The following is a 17929-nucleotide window of genomic DNA, read 5'->3' as shown; positions in this document are numbered from 1 at the left end:
TCGAATGAGGTTGTTTAGGATTTTAAAGTTCTCTAACTTGTGATCTTCAAATGTCTTTTGAAGATGAATTGTGGGCATGCCGTTGTAATAGGGTCAGTCCTCCACTGACTGTGGGTAATTGAAGTGCGCAGACAATAATACCATCTCCCCTCCATCCAGTTGCATGTAATCCCTTCACATACCCACCCCTCACCTCCTATTTGTTGGAACTCTTAACAGGAAGCAAAATGACATCGTTCGAGTTTCCCCATTAGGTTGAGGCTGCCAAAACAGTACGCCACTCACTGGGAAGCTCGTGAACTACATAAATTTAATCTCTCACAGTTTGAGGCCGGAAAGTTCTAGTTCAAGATGTCCACGGACTTGGTGCTTGGTGAGGGACCTCTTTCCGGTTCGGAGACGGCAGACTTCTCTCTGTAACCGCACACGGTGGAAGAGGCAAGGGAGTTCTCTGGAGTCTCTCTTAAGGGCACTAATCCCATTCACAGGGGCTCCACCTTCTTGACCTAATCACCTTCCAAGGACCTCACTTCCAAATTCCCTCACTCTGGGGATCAGAATTCTAGGGGGACACAGATTCATCCTATAACACGATTTGTTCTCTGGTGTGCAGTGAAGTAGAGGACAGAGTAAATTATAGGAGGGAGGGGAGAAGAGGAGGACAGTGAGACATAGAGTAGGCGGCTGAACTGTCTCCCTTGCCCTGGTCATTACCGTGTTCAGTCTTGGCTGGAGCGACGCACACCTCAGGCTTTTCCCGCCTGGCCCACAGCTCTTGTCAGCTGAGTGCTGTCGTGGCAGGAGTAACCCTTGAACACCCCAGCTGAGCTGCTCTGTTGTCAAATGGACACACACAAATATTGCTTGCTCTTTGGTATTCTGGGGACTCTCGGAGGTCTTTGTTCAGGGTTTGGACCTTTTGTGGAATCTGAGGAATCAATCTACCTTCTCCTTGCTGCCTGCCAAGCCAACCTCTCCATTGCTCCTTTCTCTGGTAGGAAAGATAAACGAAAATCCCATTATTCAGCTCATGGTATTGTGATGGCAGTTTCCTTTGAGCCTCTTTGCAAAACCCTGCTTGCTTTAGAACTGTACATCATATTGGATCCATTGAGAGCCATTATTTATCTGACAGAGCATTTGTAAAAGCCAGCATTAGCTGCAGCTCCAAGTCAATATGTTTCTCTCTTGCTGACACACATCACACCAACAGGCTTGAAATATTTAAATACAATAGTCCCTTCAAGAAATCATTAATTTTTCTATCACCGCTAGAAGTGATAATTTGATGGAAACAGATTGAGTTGAAATAGTTGAGCTGACTGGAGTGGATACTTTCAAGTGTGTGGACTTCAGAGAAGCCTGCGTGGAACACAGTGAGAGTCCAGTGAGGACCAGAACCCAGAGACCCAGGCTCGCCCCCCAGCGCCATCCCACCCACTTCAGTCAGGAGGACCGTGCCCTCCCGAGGAAAACGTTTAAATATCAAGGAGAGGAAATGAAACAGAGGACGAACCACCTCGTTACTGCCCTGTCTGTCTCTTTCTGTCCCAGCCTGTCTCCCTCCAGCTTCTCTTCTCCCTCATTCTCCTTTGCCCTCCTTTCTCTTTTATCCCCCCTCTCTATTTTTGTCTGCCTCTTCCCCTGGCTTCGTCTTTTGCTCTTTGATCTTCCTCCTCCCTTATTCACATTCCCTGCTGTGTGTGGCTGTGCTGAAATTGAGGACAGTCTCAAGTGTGTGTGCCCCTGTCAGGGCTCCGGAGAGAGGGGAGGGGTCGGGGAGCAGTGTGTGTGCATCTGGCCGATGGCTCCATCCTGCCAGGGTTCCTCATACATAATAAATGCAGGAAGTTTCCCTGACCCTTCTTCACGATGCGGGAAAGGGAGTCAAACTTTGAAACTTTCTGGGCTGATGAAGGACTTGGACCTTGACTAAATGGACAGTACCTGTGTTTCTGGATATGTTTTCTGACCACAGGACAGAGATCTGTGCAATCCCCAAGCTAGCGTTTTGTGCTTTACCAAAGCAGCTTCATACTAGGCTTTTTAAATTCAGAAATCGCTCATCAATGCCTTGAGGGTGAGGCAAGCAGTAAAACAGGAGACACGTTTTCCTGTAGTTCTTGATGACAAATCCGCATTGAGCCAAGAAAAAGGGAAAAAACAAACAATTCACTGTAGAGTTAAATTATCACGTTGGGTCAGCCTTGGCATTTTTCTCTCAGCCAAATTTACAGCGAAGAAGGAAACCGGAAGCTCCCATAGGAGCTGTCGGCCAGATGGTGGAGAGGATCCTCCATTGCCTTCTGCAAAGCTGTCCACCCTGGTGGCAGCACTACTGGGACTAACAGCCCCGTTCCTCCCCTCTTGCTCCCTTTTCAAAACAGTCTTCTCTTGTATCCCATTCGTTCTGTTCTTTCTTTTGACCTTGTGTCAACAACGATTGTAATTAACTCTTAGCTCTAGGCCATTCAAAAAAAAAAAAAGACAATAACTACCTAAATTCTGAGTTCAAAGACTGTACCACATACTTGGGATTTAGCTGGAGAGAGAGAGAAAGGCTAACAAATACAAGCGATCTATGATGAAAAGTGCAAGGAGGAAGCAAAGAGAGATGCTCACTCTATGCTATAGTGGGACAGGGTTTGGATAGGAGGTGGGCATTTGAGTAGAACCTTGGAGAGTAGACTGGATTCTAGCAAGTGGAGAGGAGAGAGCAGGGCATCTCAGGGAAGGTTTGGGGAGGTAACAGAGCATTATCAAGGGCCTGACTTTAGGATAGAGAGTGCAAACCCCTCCCCAGAGTATTTGCTCACAAGGAAGGACTGGAAATGAAATAATCAAATCATTACTGGTGTGAATTTCAGGCTCCGGGACAGGTGGATGGGAACTACGAACATGGGCAGGTGGTCCTCGTTTCAGCGTGTTGACAGTGATTCTCCGTCAATGCTTCCAGTGAATTCTGCAGAGTAACCTCTCTGGCTAGCCACTTACCATGGTTTCTTATCAATGAAGTCTTGTAAAGGTAGCGTTCCTCCCTCTTGTTGCCTTGGAAAATGTCATTGTTAAACTCTACACGGCTTACCTAGCATCAGTTGTGAGATGTATCTCCTCTTATTCTTGCTGAGAAAGCCATTTAATCTCTGGATTCAACCTCAGAGTCCATGAGGAGTCCATGAAGAAAGAGCGATTTAAGGTTTTAGAGTGTCCATGGTAGCACTGAGACATCAAACCGTCTTTCTGGATTGACTTACCTCTGTTCACTCAGAGGCACAGAACATCCGAGCTGACAAGGACCTTAGAGACCACTTAATTCAGTTTCTCAGATTAGTAACACAATCTTTGAGATCTGTGAGTTATTCACAGAATTCTTGAATTTTGAGTTTTTACTTAGATAATGATCTAAAAAAATCAGGCCATATACTAAATGACCATCTTATGACCAAGTCCTCTACTTTCCAGGCCTGATGGTATTGATGATCAAATTGGCAGTAAGCCTTATGACTTTGATTGTGCTGGCTGGTGAATAAAGAAGAGAGGTAGCCTTCATATGGAAAAAAAACACTTGGATCAGTTGAAGGCCAGGTGATATTATGAAGTCACATGCGAATGAAGATTTAATGAAATTTCAATATAAATGCCTCTCTCCCCTCCAATATCCTCAGGTAAACTTTGGAGAACACTCTTTGATATTACCCACCTGTTGCCTTCTGTTATATAGATTGGGTTAATTGGCTGGGTGTAGTCAATGATTTCAAAATGGAGAATTTGCATTGGAAAGAGCTCCGATTCATCCAAATGGGAAAGGAGACGGAGGAGGACTGAAGGAAGAGAGGAAATAAATGAGTCTTTGGAGCCTCTGAGAGAGTGTGGGTAGGAAATTGAGGGAGGAGAAAAGGAAATTGAGGAGAAAAGGAAAAGATTTAGGCCAGTGTTGGTATGAAAAGTCTGGAAAATAAAAGGAATAAAGGAAATGGGGTTTTAAAAAGAGCTGTTCACAGTTATAAAGGGAACTTCTTATATATTCTGGGACCCCACAAGAATTAAAACTCTCAGCTAGGAGCTCAGCTCCACGAGGAATTAAGTAGTGATTGTGTTAGTTCACATCTTTCACTCATACTATCTGTGTGAAATTTTAATGAAGTCTGAGTTTTTAAAGCTTTTAGGGGGCTTTGGATGGTTTCCTTACATGGCAGAAGAATGGGGGTGGGGTGAGGAAGGGTGAGGGAGAGGAGCTGGCAAGAAGCAGGCTACACACCAGCGAAGTATGTGGCAGGGCACAACTCACGAACATTTATCCAAGGAAAAGATTAAGATATAACTCAAATAGAAAGAAAAGTCTGCTTAGCTTGGGGGGATTTTGAACATGGATTGGGGCTCATTAAGTAGATGACCCTTAGATGGAAAAATCTGCCATTTCAAGTTCATTTTGAAGCCCGGTACTTGTCATGTTCCCACTGCTGGTGGCTAGTTCTTCGTATAATGGCATTTTTCATTTTTAGGGGCTTTAAATAGAAGAGCAGAGTGTTCAAAACCACTGAAACTGCTCCAGGAGGCTGTAGAGCTTTCAAAGAATGGCTTTCTCCAAGGGGAGGGAATAAAAGAAAGCCCTTCTTTTCCTAGATTTTTTAAATTGGAGCCACTATGCTTTGTACTTTTGGGGACTCCGTAACTGTCCATAGTTACATGATTGTTCTGTAATCCAGGTAGGCTGACAGGGCTAGTTTATCCCACAAGTTACCTCGGTCGGAGTGATAAAATGCTTGGCACCGATGCCTATACCAGTTCTGTTTACTGTGGAATGGAAGGATGCTTTGAAACTGGCCAAGAACTCAGCAACAATATAACGCTATACCTCTTAGATAGCTACGTGGAAATTCATCAGATTCCTCAGCAAGTTATGAAGTTACTTCGAAGTTGGTGATTTTTTTTTTTTTTAACTATGGTTGATAGTTCTGGTGAGTGCTTTTTTCTAAAATGCAATCAGAAGACCCTACTAAAAAGCTACAGAAGAAACTCCTTCTTGCTAGACACAATTATGTGGACATGCCCAGTTTTTCTTCTTTCTTTTTTAAAGCTTCTGGATTTTTATGTTTTTGGAACAGTAACACATATTTGTTAATGAAATGCCTACAGTAAGGGATTGATATTTCTCCAAATGCATGACTCCTCTGACTACTGAGATTCTAAACACTGGAAGCAATAACGAAACTGTTTCAAATACTCTTTGTCTTTGCCTGGAAGTGTACATTTTCAAGATATTGGCCAAAGGCAAAACTTGTCTATGGATGTTGCAGACTATTTTATCTACTCTTTCTAACATTACAGCATGCTGTGATATCATTTGATCTTTACTTTGTCCGAGCATATCATTTATATCTCCATCCACTTCCTGTTTTTTTTTCCTCTTCACTCTTCTCATTAGTCCATGACAAAAAGTAATGGCATTTGGCATCATTTTCGTCACAAATATATATTTAAACATAGTCAATGAAATTACAAAGCATTTCTTGCTCAAATAACTATAAGATGGCCATCTAGTTTGGTATTTAATATATATCAATAGATTATAACCAATATGAAAACCAAAAATTTTAAATTTATAAGTTTTTACAGAGAACTTGCAAGCCACTGAGAATATATCTGTAAAACCCAATGCTGGTTGCTAACCCCATATCCATTTTACCATTTTTCCTTGGAGATTTTGATTTTTTAAAATTCACCTACCCAGATTACTTTACTTCACGGGGTACCTCTTGGCATGGTTCTGACTAATGAGATAGAGACAGAAAATTGTTAGAGATTTCAGGGAAAGTTTTGCATTTCTTTTCTCCTTTACTCCCTCTTTTCTTCTTCTTGTCTGGAATTTGGTTGTGATGACTACAGGTGCAGTAAACATCTTGCAACCATAAGGTAACAAGCATGAGAACAAACCCCATATGCTGGGATGGTAGAGTAGAAGGATAGATAAGCTTGGTCCCTGAAGACATCACTGAGCCACTTTATCAGCCCTGAATTGTCTACTCCTAGATTCTAGTCGTCAAGACATCTATTTGTTTCACTTACTATAGAAATGTTTTCTGTTATTTGTGGCAGAGTACAATCCTAAGTGATATTCCCAGGTTGTTTGAATTTGTTTGCAGTTGTTCTTTCTTCAAGGAAAGGAAGGAAACAAGGGAATGATTGATAGGCAGCTTCTGTATTTGACCTTTCCATTAAGTTATATATCATTAATAGCTACCCTCTGCACCATTTCTCTGAGTCAACTGACTCCTGTACCCTTCTGATTTCCTGCTCTTCTGCACAGCACCATCTAATGACTTCAAACTATATGTAATGAGAGTCAGGGTTCAGGGTAGGAGCTAAGCATAATGGATGGTTGTAGTTTCCACATGCTATCTAATTGGACACCTGGAGTCATTGATATTTCATTAAAAGAAGCATTTTGTGGCTGACTGTATGTAGCTACATTATTTTATGGCATGTCCATATGTCATGCTCTGTTTGGTTTGCATATCATATTTTTCTACCTTAGTATAGTCATTATTTACACATTTAATATTTTATTAATAGTCCTCAAACCTGAATGGATGTAAATACTGACAAAAGGTACATAATTGAGATTTAATCATAGTGATTTAGGACTATAGTTGCTCCATTTTGAATGAACTATTATTGTGTTCCTTTGGTTATATTAATTATTAGAAATATTAAGCATTCTTACAGCTATTACATGATAATTCTCTTATCTTTCCTGTTTTGAATTTTCTAAAAATTTGAGATAACCTTATTGGAAATGCATACCTTGAAACTACAACAGACATACTTCATTTTAATATAGAATTTTGTTATTCAGTTAAACAAAAACCATAAAACTCAGAAGTCAGATCTGATGGTTGTCATTTCCTCTTTTTAAAAGGGGCACGTATCAGTGACAGTTGGGGTATAAGGAAGGTTCCAGCAGAATGCTTATTTTGTCATCAGAGAACATGATGAAGAGAACTCAGGGCGAAGGCAGGGGGCATAACTGGAGAAAGTGGATTTGCTCTCCATAATAAAGCAAGGGGAATTATTTTTCTGTTGCTGTGAGGGAAGAAGAAAGGGAAAGAATGGGGATTGAGCAAATTAGTGAATGTCTGGAGGCTAGCTTGTGGAAATATTTGAGAACTTTTTTTTTTTTTTCATATAGAACAGGTTTATTGAGGTATAATTCACATGCCATAAAATCCAGTCTTTTAAAGCAAGCAAGCAATTCAGTGTTTTTTTTTTTTTCTTTTTTTTTTTTACCATATTTATGGTGCTATGCAACCATCACCATTGGGTAATTTTAGAACATTTTCATTACTCTCAAAGGAAACCCTATACCCACTGCAGTCACTCCCTGCTCTGCCTCTCCTCCTGCCCCCGCTCCTGGTAACCACTAATTTAGCTTTTGTTTCTATGGATTTGCCTTTTCTGCATACCTCATAGAAACAGAATTGTACAATATGTGGTCTTTTGTAACTGGCTTCTTTCACTTAGCATAGTGTTTCAGGGTTCACCTGTGTTGTAGCATGTATCAATACTTCATTCTTTTTTATTGTGGAATACTACTCCATCGTATGAATAAATTATATTTTATTCATCCTTTCATCAGTTCATGGGCATTTGGGTGTTTCTACTTTTTTGCTATTATGAATAATGCTGCTACAGACATTTGTGTGCAAGTTTTTGTGTGGACTGACAAAGACTTTCTCCTTGACCAGACTTTAGTTGGGCTCCTCTGAGTCCTCTTCTTAACTTGGCCATGACCTTGGCTCTGTCTTTGTCAGGCTTGCATAGCCCAGTGGTAGCAAGAATCTTGTTAGCTGAGTTTGGCCAGAATCTCCCCACCCTTGATGTCTGATGCCTCCTAATAAGTGCTCAAGTTTCTCAAAGCCACTTTTGATGTATAAGTCCTTGATCTGCCTTCAGAATAATTCTGTTGAATTAGTTTCGCAAGAATCCCTCTACCTTTGATGTCTCCTCCTATCTTTCCATCCACTGACTCCTTCACTCTGCTCATTGATGGTAAATCCCCAGACATCCTTGCTAGATTTGGAGTTGAGCCCATTTTTCTCCCCATTGTGATAGTCCTGACAGCTGTAGCAATAGTCGTGAATAAAGTCTTCTTTATCATTTTAGTGAATAAAGTCTTCTTTATCATTTTAGCAAGTGTCCGAATAATTTTTCTTTAACAGGACGTGTATTTCCATTTCCCTTGGGACTATAAGCAGGAGTGGAATGGCTGGATCATGTAGGAATTCTATATTTAACATTCAGACTGGCTGTATCATTTTACATTCCCACCAGCAACACATGAAAGGTCCAACTTCTCTATACCCCTGCCAATACAAGTTATTGTCTGTTGAGAAATGTTTTAAGGATAGAAAAGCCAAATAATTAATTTTTGAATTTTGTGGCTTTTCTGTGTTATCTCCTCTGACCTCATGAACCTTCAGTGACGTCTTCTATGTTGTAAATGGTGTGTGTAGCGGGCTTAGGGAAAGTGTTGGGTGGAAACCTGGTCCTGGGAGAAGAAACTGGGGCCACGAGTGAGACTCAGTTGAGGCTCCCATCAGGAAGAGATCCCAGGGGGAGAGCATTCAGAAACCTGTGGAGCATTGGGACAGGCTGTTTCCTTTGGTTTCGGGGTGACACCTTTAAGACTTGTGGAAATAACATGTGGAAGAGTTGCTGGTGACTCCTATCTGCCCAGTGATTTACTTCTTTCTTTTGCCTTTCTTTCACACACACACACACAAAAACAAAAACAAAAACAAAAACAACAAAAAACCGCCCCCAAAATTATAATCATATTCTACTTGTAAAAAAAAAACATGTTTGCAATTATTCTTAAAACAGAGACCCTCTCTTCTTATGCTGAGTGAAAAAGGTCAGTCAGAGAAAGACAATTAGCACATGGTTTCACTCGTATGTGGAATATAAGAAGCAGCCTGAAGGATCATGGGGGAAGGGAGGGAAAACCGAAAGGGAACAAATCAGAGAGGGAGACAAACCATGAGAGACTCTTAGCTATAGGAAACAAACTGAGGGTTGCTGGAAGGAGTAGAGGAATGGTGGGATGGGGAACTGGGTGATGGGCATTAAGGAGGGCACGTGATGTGATGAGCTTTGGGTATTATACACACATGATGAATCACTGACCTCTACCTTTGAAACTAATGGTGTACTAATGGCTAATTGAATTAAACACAAAAAAAAGAAAAACAAAAACCCTGTTCCTGAGAAAGACACCTGACCCACATGTCTTAAATAAAATGACCTTAATTTTGCTTGGTAAGTTTTTGTATATCTCATTATACTGTTGGAATGATTACATTTACTACAGGAGGTAGCAAAACTGAGATTAAGAATGACTGTTTTGCACAATATTCAGGCACAATCTAACTCTCTGGTTGACCGTTCTGCTCTCAAAGGACAGAGAAGGAAATAAGAGAGAAGAACAAAGGCCCATAGGAATGGGAGTGAGCGCCCTCCCTTCCACATGTTTGCTTTACCAAATGTGCTTGTATGTGTGCGCGTGGACGTGCAGGCCCTGGAATGTGGTCTCTAAGCACCGCGTGTGCAAGATTAGAAAAACTCTTCATAACCCTCACGATGCTCTCCACCGCTGCAGGGTTGGACACACAACAAACACAGTTGATTGATTCTCCCAGCTTCTGCTCGCTCTGTTGTTAAAAGCCTCAATACCTAAACAGCTTTCTTTCTGTAATATATATTTTTTCATAAGTCAGACACGGAACATTTATTTTCTTTTGAAATGGGCTCTTTTATGGACAAAATGTTGTAGATCAATTACTTCATTTAGAAAGATTTGTCTTTCCAGAAGTTGAAGAAGAACAACAACAAAAGAACCTATAATCTTATTGATTAAAATTATTAACCGAAGTAAATTTTGTGTAGCACTGAAATTCAGTGCCTTTGAAGTAAGAAGTGGATGGTTTTCCATGAAGACGCAGAGCTTTTAATTAATATTCATAACAATTGATATGTATAATTTTGGTCACTGGAGGACTACTACAGTTTCTCATTGATGCAATAGAAATATATTGAGGACAACGGAAAAAGTAATTAACAACTGAATATGAGGGTCATAAAGTTAAATTATTCCCTAGTTCATAGTAAACTCTCCATGCATACAGAATTATTTTCTGAAACTAAGACAATACAGAATGTCATGTTTTTCTTCTCTAAATTGTGTTTAACGCTTTTCTTGAACACCGATGATTCTGGGTGCAATAAAGATAATTCAATGCTGGGGGGATCAAGCGTGAGTGTTGAGAGGAATTTAGGAAAAATGTTAAGAGATATAATAATTGATAAAAGAAAAACTCTGCTCTACTTAAATTTCCTACTTCTGAAATGTAGATAGTGTTATTTCAACTCAGAAATCTGGAGCATTTGAGTATTTGAAATACTCATGTGGAACTCTCTGATCTGATTCAAAAAAAATCAGAAATCTCCGATCCTTCTTCTATAACTGACTTAACTGGTGAAAATCAATAAGCTATTTATGTGTTTGTAGGCCAGCAAATAAATACTCATTCATTTCAATTTAGTTCAGTTCACCATAGCTAGAGAGTACCTTGTTTTGTTTGCGGTTTCTGGTGGTTCTGAAAGACTCAGTCCTTCTCAGCAAGAAGCTTAGGAAGAAGCCCACGCATACAATCAGGGCTGGCTACGGTGTACAGCACCAACAAGCATTCGACATCTTTTCTCCCTTTGGTTTCCATTCTTTTACTATGCTTTTTGGAATAGTTTTTTGAAAAACAAGGATGAGAGATAAAAATGTAACTTGTGGTCTATGACAATGCCCATTTGAGAATTTGTTCTCTTTTTAGATGCAGGTGGAACTCTTCGTCCCTACGATTTGCTAATTACATGATAAAAACAGTGAAAAGGCATGATTCTCCTAGACACTAGACACCACACCAGAGGCTGGCTATGCAGAGATCTTCTTACATGGACTGTAATGTGCTTAGAGTCAAGCTGCAGCTCTTAAAGCATAATATCTAAGAGAACTTAGAAAAGTAGCGACATGTGTTTTGCAATGTGTATACACACACACACACACACACACACACACACATATATGTATATATGTATATTGTATATGTATATGTATATATGTATATATGTATACATATATAATATACATATATGTATATATGTATATTAGAATCATAAAATATATATATACACACATATACATATGTGTGTGTGTATATATATATTTTATGATTCTAATATATACACACATATACATATGTGTGTATGATTCTAATATATACACACATATACATATGTGTGTGTGTATATATATATTTTATGATTATATATATATTTATGATTATATATTTTATGATTATATATTTTATGATTCTAATCTTTCTCTCCCAGAGAGGAGCTTCCTTGTTTTATTGAACTCCATGGCTCAAAGCCCATGTAGGCTTTGAGCGGGAAGGGGAGGAGGAGACGTGGGATTGAAAGAAGCCTATATATGTTAATTTTGAAAACCCAGCATGCTTGCTGGGGGATTGGAAGGACCACCGGTAGATGGCTGTGGTCTGAAGGCCGAGGCTGCCAGCCTAACGTGGAAGGCTGTGGACACTCATCCTTGACTCCTCAGGCGATTCTCTCCAAGACAGCCATGCTTCTCCCTGTTCCACACCTGCTCTGTCTCTTAGAAGGAAGTGAGAAGTGGTCATAATACAATGGAAGAATGAGGAAGGAGACATTTCCTACGATCTTCACTGGGGCGGCGATAAAGAGATATATAGCCTATAGAGAATCTAAAACCAGTAATAAAACCAACTATGAGTTGGTGTGCTTCCTGTCACCAAGTCCCAGCAATTTTAAACAATGCCCATGGTAAAATACTACCCCTCCCCCAAAATAAAATATGTGGTTGGTTGGAGTACTAAAAAATTGCTGTGATTACTGTCAGTTTTATGAATGTATATCTAGCAACCAGTGGAACACCGTTTTATCACCTCTCTTTTAATAAAAATTGCATTCTACATGGAAGTTGATTCGGAGGAGTCCCAGCTACATGGTAGGCCCTGACACAGGCCAAGGCAGCTGCAGGCATTGGTTTGGGGAGTAGGTCTATTCGGGCTTGGAACTGTCTGAGCCCCCTTGGAGCGTAGTTTTTGCCTCCTGGCCTGGTGGTACTTCATACTCCTTCGTTTAAACAGTAGGCTAGAAAGAATCAAGGATAACACACCATTGTGAAGATGAAGAAAAGGAATTTGAGTTACCTCAGTTCTGTCATGCTTTGTGACTACGTGGAATGTAAATCATATTTCCTCACATTAGCATTATATAGACATCCAAACGTAGGGTGTGCTAAGGCCCAAATTAATGTGAGATTAATTCACTCTTTCTGGTTCATTCCACAAGCTTTCCTTGAGGACTGTGTGTCTGGCATTTTGCTTATACTGAGAATACAAAGATGATTGCACCTAACCCTATTTTGTGGAACTCCTAGTCTAGTAGGGGAGACAGACACTGAAGCAAATAATTGCAAGACAAGGTATAAACAGAGTAGAGGATACTGAGCAAGTAATTTGCCCATTGGGTTGAGACGGGATGGTATTTTTAAACCAGGTTTTTTTTTTTTTTTTCAAAGGAGTGAATCTTTGCCAATGAAGACAGGACAGAACAATGCAGAAAGAAGGAATAGATAGGGAGATAGGGAGGCATGGAAGCCCATAGATTAGGGGAGACTGAGCAGTTCTCTGTTTAGTGGGCACAGTCGGTGAGCAGGCTCAGGAGACAAGGCTGGACTGGGTAGTAGGGACTGGGTTTCATTCTGAAGTCTGTATGGGGCCATCAAAAGATTTAGAGAAGACGGAGGACTTGATCAGACTCACTTTGGAAATAGTGCTCAGGTAGCAATGAATTAGAAGAAGGAGAGGCTGAGGAAGGGAGAAAAGTTGTTAGGCATATTCTCTGCCTGTAAACAAGGTTGGCCAGGTGAGTGGCACCAGGGCCACGGAGGAAATATCAGTGGATGGGCCCCAGAATGACACCCCATTTCTAAACCCCCCCTTTCCACAGGCGATACACTATCAAGTGAACACCATCAAGCATGAGTGATTCTGCCCTGAATGGGCTGCTTCAGCCTTAAAATTCTAAATTGCATATGCCATTCTGCATAAATTTTATTATATTTCTTATCTGTTAAATTAATCTGGTTTAGCTAATAAAATAAAAGTGGGGAGAATATATGAACTCTTATGAATCTATACTCTGGTTTCTTTGAAAAGTAAATTTAAAAAAAATTATTATTTTTAAAGTTACAAATGTAAGTGATTTATTAGTATTTCAAGGAGTTCCCATAAAGGAATTCCCAGCCCTGCTCAGTACTAGCTGTTCTCCTGGGATTTTACTGCCGTATTTCCAAATCACTGAGAACATAGGTAGGGCCTGTCTCCTGTTCGTCTTCATGGTATATGTCTGATAGTCAGGAATTTCAGACGTGGAGTATAAGGGGCACCTCAGGGTTCAGTATTTAGGCGTGTGAGTAACTCTTTTTTTTTTTTTTTTTTAAGATTTTATTTATGTGAGAGATAGAGAGCGAGCATGAGAGGGGAGAAGGTCAGAGGGAGAAGCAGACACTCCAGGGAGCTGGGAGCCCGATGCGGGACTCAATCCTGGGACTCGGGGATCATGACCTGAGCCAAAGGCGGTAGGCGCCCTTGTGAGTAACTCTTGATTTCTGCCCACTGTTTCCTTCTTTCTCTATACTGTGCCGGTTACCAGGAGACAGGGACTTCGCGCTATGCAGAAGAAAGGCCTAACTGCTCCTGCTTCTCAGACTTCCTACTAATACCCAGAGTCGAACCCCTCCCTGCGTTCCCCTCTGTGAGATAATGGATGCCTGAAGTTCTCAAGCCTTTCCTAGTTTGGGGGTATGAATCGATTTTGTCTCTAGGCACTTGGCACTCAGCTTTCCTCCTTACTCTGCTTCCTTGAGTAGCTTTACATCTTCCAAACACTTTGTGGATATTTCTCCTTCCCCGCTGTTTCTTTGACTTTGTGAATTGTGGATTTGTATCTGTTAAACATTTATTATTCTTTGGTGTGATTTTAGGGAGTAGAGGGAAATGCATGTGCTATTTCGCCGTGGTGAACCGGAAATCACCAAAAAGCAAATCTCCTAACAATGACAACAGCCATGACAATCAATTATTGGTTTAAACTATTGAATGAACTTTCACACCGTTCATTTCCTTTGATGCTTAGAAATCCCTGTGAGGATGTAGGAAGGGGTTAGTGTGCCTATTTCATGGGTTCCTGCAAATGGCTAAAGTAACTGGTCCAATTTCATGGGTTGAGTTGGTGGAAGAATTGCGACTGCAACCTGGTTTTCTGACTCCTGGCCAAGGCTCCTTCTCTTATCCTGGGAGGTTTTCTAGAGGTTAATATTTTGAATAAAGCACTTTTATCTCTTTTAGACATGAAACTGCAGATAATTTTAACAAGAAATAGATCTGTTCTTTTCCTCCATGACTATTACAACTTTACATCATTGCATATTTCTACAGATAACCATCTTTTCAGCACTTGTAATGTACTACTTGCTGAATAGATCCTAAAAACACAAATTCTCCCTGTGGGCTTATGATCTAATGAGACATAGATGGCCATAAAGGCAGAAGATGAATAAGGAGAAGTTGAGTAATTGTCCTAGGGTAGACATACTTGGCATCTGGCATGGTGTTTGGAGGCATTTTGTTGTTCTTGAATCTTCAGACCCTCCCCCACAGCCCCTTAATTATGGAAAAGAGATTTAAGGGGAAGGAGGAAAGGATTTCTGAGGAGAAATTGAAAGGAGGTGGGAGAAAAAGGAATCACTGTAGATTTGGATATGGAACAAGAACTTAGGCTCAAGTTATATGAAATAAAGCATAAACTCTTCTTGGTTTACACACGACAAAATAACCTACCTAGAAATGAAAGTGCAATTAACAAGGGCAGGTATTTCCAAATGTTTCATAAATGTTTGTTTCGAAACATTTCTTCCTTATTTATTCTCTCAAGAGTGTTATTTTGAAGACAGCTCCTATATGGTGCAGAAACATTTTCAAGCAAAGATGGAAAAACAGTAGGAAGCTGGTTGCCACTTGGAGAGATTCATGAGATAATCACACTAATTTCACATCAGTTTTTCCCAGTCCCTCATTTGAATGTGCACTTTAATATCAGGATAAAAAATTACCAGAGTGAATATAGGCTCCAATGTCATTTTTAGGGCAGTCTTTGAGGTTTATTAAGGTAAGGGACAAGGGAGGAGGTTGGGGCCTAAACAGAGGAGCATTGGATAGGAAGGGACAGATTTCATCACACCAAGGATTCCAAACCATAAATTTGCAATTTGCATGGGTTTTCTTGTACTAGCAAATGTCTGGTTACACAATGGCTGTCCAAATTCTCCGCTTGCCCTTACTCTCTATTTCTACTTAACATGTAGCATTTTTCTTGGAACACTCTGGGGCACAGCCTCTAGTGTCAGCCCACACCAGTTTAATTCTCTTTTTGGAGTCTTTGCCTCATCATCATAGTTCTCCCCTAAAGCAGATAATGAGGAAGGACATAATGGGGCAGAGTTGAGAGAGTATGAGCTCAAGTATCAGACAAATTTGGCTTTGATGCTTGATAGTTCTACATAGCTCTATGATCTCTATGGTCTGGGACTAATTATGCCCTGTGACTCAGTTTCTGTATATGTGAAATGGGTATAAAGTAATATTGCTATGTTGTGCAGGTTTCTTTAGGAGACTAAATGATACAATGAATGTATAATGCTAAATCAGTGTCTGGTAAATAGTAGATACTCAACAAAAGGGAACTTTACTGTTAATATTAAATGTGTAGTTTTTAAGAGCCACTTTTAAGAACAAAATTTTATTATGCTCTATTCCCCCCCCCAAGTTAAAAACAAAGCTCAAAAATATGCCTAAGCCTTTTAACTCTAATCCTTTTGGGTAAAGCTTGAAAGCTAAAACAATAAAAATAGAAAATAGTACTAAGTTCATATCAGATACTAACTTCAATGCTGATATGAATTATTCTACCAAACTTAAACATTTACCCAACAGCTAGTATATGCCACATATTATATATGTAGAAAGAATGTACACATGAGTAAAATTAATCCCTGGCTTCAAAAAGCTCATTATCTTGAGGGCCATAAATCTTTATATATAACTGTGTTACAAAGTGTGATAAGTCCAATATTGGGGGCAGAGGGTACCATTAGAGTACAAAGAAGAAATGGCTAATTCTAGTGAGTAGCATGAGTGAATCTTCATAAGGTGATGGGTGTGGTTTGGATGAGGAGGGTTTGGATTTAGTAAGAGATGAAGGATGAGGGGAATGCCAACTGTAGGAAGAAGCATTAACGAAGCGTATAAGTGCTAGAAACTCATGTTCACAGGTGAGGCCCGGTCTGGCTAAGTGAAGTTTTAAAGACGGAAATGAATGGAGATGAAAAGGTTGGAAAAAAGATGTTTAGGTCATGTACTCAAGACTTTAAATAACCTGTAAGAAGTTCCTACTTTAGTTGGGAGTAAATGGGAAGCCACTGAAGGTACTGGAGCCTACCTGGGACATGATCCAATTAGAGTTTAGAAGAGAGAGTTTTGTGGAAGAGTTACAAAGTGCTGAAATAGAGTCGAGAAGTTTCATCAATTGGTCAGCTTCTGGGGCTGCTCAGTTAACGTCTGAGAGGTCTTGAGTATGGGCAAGAGTGAGGACAGCGGCAGGGAATGGCTAGATGTGAACATCATTTCAGAAGTAGAATCCATAACGCTGGATGACTAATCAGATAGAGGCAAAGAATTGTTGGCATTTGGAAATCCTTACTCTTTTTCTTAAAAAAGTAATACATCCTGAATGTAAAAATTCAAATATCATCAAATATAAAATGAGGCAAATAAAAGTCCCTCAAAGACACCCCCTGGGTCTTTGGGAATATTTTGGGAAAGAAACTCCTACAAAGAAAAGGTATCTTTTTAAGACTGTGGGCCTGTATGTTGTATGAGGTGGTGCCTATCTGGACCGTGGGTCTGTATATTGAGTGAGGGTTGCTCTAAGATAACGTTTTCAGAAATGGAACCATTGGGCTAGGGAGTTACTTCTATTTTGTGAAGAAGCAGGGCAAGAACAAGGAGAAGAGGCACCACAGAGACAGTGTGGAAAAGAAAAATGGGATGGCTGATGCACGTGATCCTGGGTGAGCCAGGAAGAGCTAGGACTGTGATATAGAGTACCAGGTTAGCTGGGGAGGGAGTAGGCCCAGTACTTCCTTAAGGCCAACAGGAAAGAGGGAACGGTGGCTAGAGGAATGGGAGCATTTTGAGGAGGAGGAGCTGCAAGGTGAGGGGTTCTGATATTATCTATTATTTCCATGAATTAGTGGCCAAGATAGTTGGCTAAGAATTAGTGGCGTTGGAAACATGGGGGTAAAAAAGGAAAGACTCATTCTATAGGATAGAAGAGAGAATCAATTGGGAGTGAAGTGAAATGCTTTCAAGCAACAGCTTGTTGGGGCCCAACTGAGGTTGTAATGCATGAATTGGTAGAACATCTAATATGCGTGTAAAATCTGAATAGAGATGGGCTATCATTCTCAATCCTATAAAATCTTGAAAAGTGAGCCATCAGGTTATCCTGAAGGTCTCTTGAGAAGAAGGAAGAAATGATAACATACAGTAAAATTTTCTAAAAATAAATTTCAGTTTTTTTTTTTTCCTTCCATGTTACTTATTATGGCAGCTGCTACCCCCATCTCTCTTTTCACTTATAAAACCCCACCTAGCTTTGCTCTTGTCCTCATTTTCTGCTGTCCCTTCTTTCCCACTGCCTCCTGGAGCCTCTT

Source organism: Martes martes (genome assembly GCF_963455335.1).
Source record: "Martes martes genome assembly, chromosome: 2".
NCBI lineage: Eukaryota > Metazoa > Chordata > Mammalia > Carnivora > Mustelidae > Martes > Martes martes.
The sequence above is the reverse complement of the archived record's forward strand: the minus strand, read 5'-3'. Positions refer to the sequence as shown.